Source organism: Schistocerca serialis, chromosome 1 (genome assembly GCF_023864345.2).
Source record: "Schistocerca serialis cubense isolate TAMUIC-IGC-003099 chromosome 1, iqSchSeri2.2, whole genome shotgun sequence".
Taxonomy (NCBI): Eukaryota; Metazoa; Arthropoda; class Insecta; order Orthoptera; family Acrididae; genus Schistocerca; species Schistocerca serialis.
This window is the reverse complement of record NC_064638.1, coordinates 601,950,266-601,957,784: the sequence shown is the minus strand read 5'-3', so window position 1 is coordinate 601,957,784 and position 7,519 is coordinate 601,950,266. Positions and strand designations below refer to the sequence as shown.

Genomic DNA, 7,519 nt, shown 5'->3' with positions numbered 1-7,519 from the left:
TCATTGGCGAAATAAAACTTTAGAAATTATTTGTGGAATTTGCCAATGTTTTCACTGAAAGACTTAGTCCTACAAACCTCCCCATCATCTATTCATCTTCAGATTATTCATTATGTTGTAGTTTTTTGTGCTGCTACTTTTTACCTTCCATATAACTGAATAATGTGTCTTCATTGAACTGTTGTTTCAGCAAGACAGAATGGCAGAAATTGAATAACAGTAACTATTTTTTCATCTGCAGGGACGTATTCCTGTCGCTGTAACGTGACGCCGCACACAAATCCAATGACCGACGCGGAATTTGTGCAGCATTAGCTGTAATCTGCTGATCCGCTGCCCGATATCTTTGGTCCGATATTAAAGCTGTGGTTTTCGCGAGTGCCTATCGACCCGACAGGTGTAGCCGGCTGCGCCGGCAAGTCGGGAGTCCGTCACGTGAGGTCCGGTGAATGCGCGGGTTGGATGCAGCGCCAATGACGTCACTGCGCGGCGGTCCAGTGGGAGCGCGGCAGCGGGTGCCGCGGCGCAGGCGCCGGCGGCGTCGGCCACGCCCACCGACGGCGGAACGACCGAGCGCCTTCGCCCCTCCCCGCGACGGCGGCGCGGAGCTCTCGGCGCGTGACCGACGCGGGCCGACGCCAGCCGACCGAGGCCGAACCGACTGCCAGGTTCAGCCTTGCACCTGCGAGCGGCGGGCGCGACAGCGCGAGCGGTCCAGCGTCGAGTGGCGGAGCAGCACTCGAGGGTCGTCAAGTGCAAGAGCGAGCGAGGGCAAGGCGGGCAGCGCTGGACAGCAAGGAGCAGCAGCAGCAGCAGCAGCGGAGCCAGGGGGAGGCGCTGGACCGCGACAAGACGGAGGCGCAGAGGGCAGCGGACGACGCCGCGGCTGCGGCGGCCGTCGAGTCGGAAGCAGACGCGACGCTGCTGCTGGGCCGGTCCCCGCAGCGGCTGGCCTCCAGCCTGCGCGGGCTCTTCGCCACCGCCAAGTTCGACACCACAGGTAGGCACCACTCACTACAGTCCACTATCCATTCTCTAATCTCTGTCCTCTACTGGGGTCCTAAGCAGGCAGGACTGGTACAGATCATCCAATAAGTTCAATGAAGAGCATCTCGTTTTGTGCTCTCACGGTGATGAGTTGGGAGTTGAGGTGGCAATCGTAAACATAAAGTTGTGTTTTTTTATGAGGGGGGGAGGGGTTCATGAAATTGGAATCGTGCAATAGAAACTGTGGGGAAGGTAGATAAAGGACTGCATTTTATTGGTTGAATACTGAGAAGTTGCAACAAGTTCAATAAAGAGACTTGTTCGTCCACATATAGAGTGCTTCCGTGCAGTTTGGGATACTTATTCGATAAGGCTGACTTCTTAAAAGTTCAAAGAAGGGCAACTCTTTTTGTACTATCGCGAAATAGGGAAGAATACAACCAGAGCGAGATATTTTCACGAAATTGCGATCACTAACTTTCCCGTTCGAATGGCAAATTATTTTACTGACTCCCATCTATGTAGGGAGAAATAACGATATTGTTCAAATAAGTCAAATCAGAGCTTCCTGGGAAAGGTCATGTTGTTGCTTTTGCCACGTGCTGTTCTGGAATGCAACGGCGAAGAAATAGTCCGGAATTGGTTCTGTGTTCGGCTCGGCACTTTAGTGTAAACTGCAGAGTAATCAAGTAGCTGTAGATGTAGACCCTGTAACAACGGGAAAATACTAGGCAAGCACCAGTTCCCACCACCTCTCATGTCTCAACACAGCCAGTATCCAGAAACATGCACTTGTTTCAGTAGTATTTGCTCGCATGACCTCGAGTTTAGGGTCTTCTTTGTCTTTTATTTTGTTATAGAGAGCGAAGTAGCTCTGGTAGAGAGGATGAAACTTCTTATCTTGGGTGGAGAGTCATCGACAGCAGCAGAAGCAACTTCAGGTGTGCCGCAACGAAGTGTTTTAGCACCCCTCCTGTTCATGTTGTACATTAATTACCTTTCAGACATTGATAATAGCCTCAGACTTTTCATAAGAGATGCAGTTATCTATAATGAAGTGCTGTCTTAAAAGGCTGCAGAACTATTCAATTAGATCTTGATAAGACTTCAAAGGGATGCAGAAATTGTAAACACTTTTTAAACGTTGGGAAATGTAAAATTGTGCACTCCGAAGACCGCAGAAAGGTGGTATCCTATGACGACAGTATCAATCAGTCAACTTATACAAATACATGGCTGTAACAGGTATGTCGAATGGATTCGTCATACCGGCTCAGTTGTTGGCAAAGCTGGCGGCAGACTTTGCCCCACTGGCTGGATAGTGGCGAAATGCAGTCAGCCTATATAGGGGACTTTTTACACCTCATCGTACACTATAGCTCAGTACCAAATAGGCCAGACATGGGAGGACGGCAAGCATAGTCAAAGGTTTGTATGACTCGCAGCAGAGCGTCACGGAAATGTTAGAAAATGTCAACACACAGAATCTTCAAAATAGAAGCCAATTACTTCACAAAAGCCTGCCTTCGAAGTTTCAAGAGGAATATTATCTGAAGAAACTAGAGGTACTCTTCTGACCCATACGTATTGCTTCCAAAGAGACCGTGAAGACTAGACTGTACTAATTACAGCACGCTGAGAGACAGGGATTCTAACAGTCTTTCTGCCCGCCCTCCAAACAAGGTTAGAACAGAAAGAAACCTACGCAGGGTCGCCCATGCTAATTACCCTCTACCGTCCACTTCAAAATGTTTTGCAGAGGTATATGTAGGTATTAAGAATATCTCTTACTACTTTCCTTGTATTCAATTCCTTTCTTTTAGAAAAAAGGGAAAAAAGAGAGATTCTTCCTCATTCACATAAACACTTTGTAGGATACGACATGGCACCACAAGTACATCCTACTAACGCGACCCAACGCTTATGGTGTAGTAACCATGAGGCAGCCCTCCACACATATCACAGCTGTTGACCCGAACTTCCAGGACTGCGGAACCAACAGAACGTCGTCGCGCTATGTCGGTAAAAGTTTGAATCCCCCTATCCCCCTGTTCCCCACTTCCTGACCGCTTCACTTGGACTCAAATGTTCAAATGTGTGTGAATTCCTAAGGGATCAAACTGCTGAGGTCATCGGTCCCTAGACTTATGCACTACTTAAACTAACCTATGCTAAGAACAACACACACACCCATGCCAGAGGGAGGACTCGAACCTCCGGTGGGAGCGGCCGCTCAATCCGTGACATGATGCTTCAAACCGCGCGGCCACTCCGCGCGGCTCACTTGGACTCACAAAAAGGGATAAAATTAGTGTGATGTTTTACATTCAAGCAAATCCCGTCATGGAACCGCTGTCGATTGCTAGAAAATTTTCAGTAAACGTCATCAGCCTTTCTGTTCATTAGATCGCAGTTTATCGCGCACAGTTCGATTAGCGACAAGTAGCAAAGTAAAACTGAGATATAAGTCATTAATGTGGCGTTGAATTTGAAGCCTTGCCCCACGCTGGGAAGCGGTCGACATATCAACACGCACGGTGTCCTTCAGTAGTCGTTCAACACATCGAAACTGAATGTTACACAAATATTACTGGGCAAAGGAACCAATATGTTGCCACAAAGGAACTAACATGTTGGTGGACGATGAATGTTTCCATCTTTTTGACGGAGTCCTAGAGAAGAGTTCTAGAGTGATGTAAGTATTTTCTCTGGCGGTATCAAATTTCTCACAAAAGAAGAAGATGTGTACTAAATGTGAAAGCTATGGCTGTCGGTAGTGTTTATTTCCCCACCGGTCTTATTTAGATCATTTCTCGCCTCATTACACGAACCATATCACTGAACATCATACCGAATCTCGTATCACTACACCGCTATTAAATTGCTGTAGTATTACTTTAAACAGTATGTAGGTACATCAATAATTAGTTGTTTAATGTCTCAATAAATAAAAATTACACAGGCGTTGCCCAACTGCACACTGGAACATCACAGCGTGTCGGAAAACTTATTTCAATACCTTGAGTCCCCGATGAAGTGTTAAGAGGCGCCCAAGTCGCTTGGAAACTGCGTGTTGTGCTAGATACACAGTAAATTACTTCACATACAGAAGTCACATCTATAACCAAAGGAAACAGAACTCTGAATTGTGATGACAATAAAGAAAATTACGCTGAACCTAGACTCGAAGCTAAAAACTTGGCTTTCGAGGACAATGCTTCTACCAGCTGAGCCATCCAAGCACAACTCAGGACCTGCGCTCACAGTTTCAGTCCATCTCCCACTCTCACTAAAGCTCTTCGACCTATGTTGCTGGATTTGTAAACAGGAAAGAAATCGCATAGAAATTGCTTAGCAACAACCCAGAAATTATTTCCAGTGAGTTGTGGGGGCGGGTAAGAGCCGTCCTTGAATAACTCAATCAGTAAATGAATTTTCCGTGGAAGGTCATGTCCCTGGTCCGAATCCCGGTCGGGGTCATATTTTTAACGTCAAGCTCACACACCGTTGCAGAGTGGAATGATTATTTATGGAAATAAGACATTAGTTTTGTATTTGTGGCATAACAAGTTTGTTGCTGTGTCTGTACTTGTTTGACGATGTCGCAGTCAAAACAGAACTCCGCTCTCATCTTTGTTAGCAAAACAAGCTGGTCTCCTGGTGATGATATTTGCAAAAGTCTAGTGCCAGCTGAGAGGCTCAGATTTATTATTCTTCAACGTAAACAAATATGGTAGCTATAATCAAACCAGGAAGTGTTATTGTTAACTTAATGGGTCACTCCCACAAAAAATGATATGGACCTGAAACTTAGTCCCTTTAATTGGACTATTGGATAGAGTGGTATATGCTGCACTCGTCGACAGTTTTTCTGCGTTAAAAATGTTCCTCGCAAGTTATTAATGTATACTTCACTTTTTGTGGTTCACAGGTTTTGGCTTGGACGTTGTCTCAGTATGTTTCACGTTACTGCAGGGAAACATCTCTACGCTCAGTTGCTTCGATGGTACACACAGGATTCCCAGCTACATAGAAAGTGGAAACCAACACATTTGAATGCTACCTCATGAAGATTGTGAAGTGCTTCGCAAGTGTACAACGATCGCCATAAAAACTTCAAACAGTGGTCAAGCATTTCCCGTTTCTGCGTTTCTCAAAGTGCTTCAGAGTAAGAAAAAATGATGGATGGGTGTAAAAAATTTGTAGATAATATGAGTGGACAGAGGACAACTCGTTTTTATAGTCTGAGGTATAGCACTCGTACACTAGAAAAAAGACATCTCATTAGATAACCAGACCATGATAAACCAGATGGAAACGTTATGTGATGTAAATGTGTACAAGAAAAACAGAAATTCCGAGTTACGTTTCTGAGTCTGTAGCTCATTCATAGTAAAAGATCATGAGATTTTTAAAATAATTTTTACGTATGACACAAAATCATTTACGCTGAACAGGTGGATAAAGAGAGTACCTAAAGAAATTTTCTGCAGTAATGACAATCGTATTAAACATTGTAAGATCTTGCGTAAATATTATACTTCCACCTCACATGTGTTTCAAAATGAAGATCTTATTCACTTGTAGACAATTAGCTATACAGTCGCAGGTGGTTGTGAGGAGGAAACCTTCCCACCCGTGTGCTCCAGTTTTTAATCAGTGTCAGTTCTTGATGTAAGGGCAATGTACTAATTGTTTGTGAGGAGAATAGGTCGGGGCCATCCAAGCGTCATAACCAATGATCGACCATAACAGGCATAATGAAATAAATCAAAACTCAACAGTATATGGGAGGAGCGGTAGGCGTCCCAATGCGACAGTCAAGTCTGCTGCAGAAACCTTACATTCGCTAAGAGTTACTTCCCTGACTCGTTGTGTTTGCAGGATTATTCTTTATGGGCAGTACACTTCGACATTTGAAACGAAAACGAATAGAGTTTTTTAGAAGCACGTGGCTTCTTATCTGATGTCAAATTAGACTTAATATCACGCTCTTCCATGATTCTGAATTGAGTAAAATATTAAAATATCTTCGTCATTAGGGACAAAGAAAAGATGCGAATACGATTTTCTAGATGCCGGAAGCTATTTGAATATGTTCTAACTCCACAGTCAATATTATTTAGCATTCTTCTCTCAACCATATAGACACAGACATGAAAAGACAGAGTAGATTTCCTAGTTTACACATTTTAGAGGAAAACTTTTCATAGGTAGTGGGCTTTTAGATAACACTGCCTTAAGGCAAATACATTTTAAACCGCAGAACAAAGACAATGACACATAAGGTAATCCAGTGGGGAATGTATGAAGAAGGCAATATAACGTTATAGTATAGCCGACAATCGCTCGTAAGAACAAAATTAGTTTCTTACGATCCCTACTTACATTTTTTGAGAATCTGTGTAGCACACTAGTACTATGCAAACCATTTCGTTACGAGCATAGCACTACCCCACCCCACTGAAATAATTACACCAACCTGAGCGCCGACTTTATTCCAATGACATCCTTTTACGTTCCCAGATATTCGCCAACGTAATTTCGTGTTGCACGAAACCTACTAGTATGAACGTAGTATCATGTTCCTGAAGCCTAACTCGATAATGATCACAAACATTCAGGAAGTAGTCACAGACAAGTAACATGACACTTTTGTACGAAATCTCCTTTGTAAATACTCGTCACAAATGGAAATCTTAATTCATCATCCAAGAAAATTATTTTTTTTCTCTTAGATTCCTTCATACTGAGTGGAAATGTTACTATAAGATATTACATTCATTCTAAAGAATTAGATAGTCCCGTTTACCTTTCAAATTATTATTCGCATTCATCCAATGACGACATTCTCATTAACTTTTAAGCTACGTCTATGTTTTATTTTTCACGTACTGTAAATATTTTGGAAATAAATCACATCTTCAATGTTGTTGTTGTTGTGGTCTTCAGTCCTGAGACTGGTTTGATGCAGCTCTCCATGCTACTCTATCCTGTGCAAGCTTTTTCATCTCCCAGTACCTACTGCAACCTACATCCTTCTGAATCTGCTTAGTGTATTCATCTCTTGGTCTCCCTCTACGATTTTTACCCTCCACGCTGCCCTCCAATACTAAATTGGTGATCCCTTGATGCCTCAGAACATGTCCTACCAACCGATCCCTTCTTCTGGTCAAGTTGTGCCACAAACTTCTCTTCTCTCCAATCCTATTCAATACTTCCTCATTAGTTATGTGATCTACCCATCTAATCTTCAGCATTCTTCTGTAGCACCACATTTCGAAAGCTTCTATTCTCTTCTTGTCCAAACTATTTATCGTCCATGTTTCACTTCCATACATGGCTACACTCCATACGAATACTTTCAGAAATGACTTCCTGACACTCAAATCTATACTGGATGTTAACAAATTTCTCTTCTTCAGAAACGCTTTCCTTGCCATTGCCAGCCTACATTTTATATCCTCTCTACTTCGACCATCATCAGTTATTTTGCTCCCCAAATAGCAAAACTCCTTTACTACTTTAAGTG

General features: G+C 43.4%; 1 protein-coding gene across 1 annotated transcript in view; it reads left to right on the top strand.

Moving 5' to 3' along the window:
* The first annotated feature begins 725 nt into the window (after positions 1–725).
* The window catches only part of LOC126477192 (vesicular acetylcholine transporter), a 75,519-nt gene continuing 68,725 nt past the window's right edge, over positions 726–7,519 (top strand). The window contains exon 1 of the mRNA XM_050103599.1: positions 726–1,000. The gene's annotated coding sequence lies outside the window, so the exon portion shown is untranslated. The remainder of the gene's footprint in view (positions 1,001–7,519) is intronic.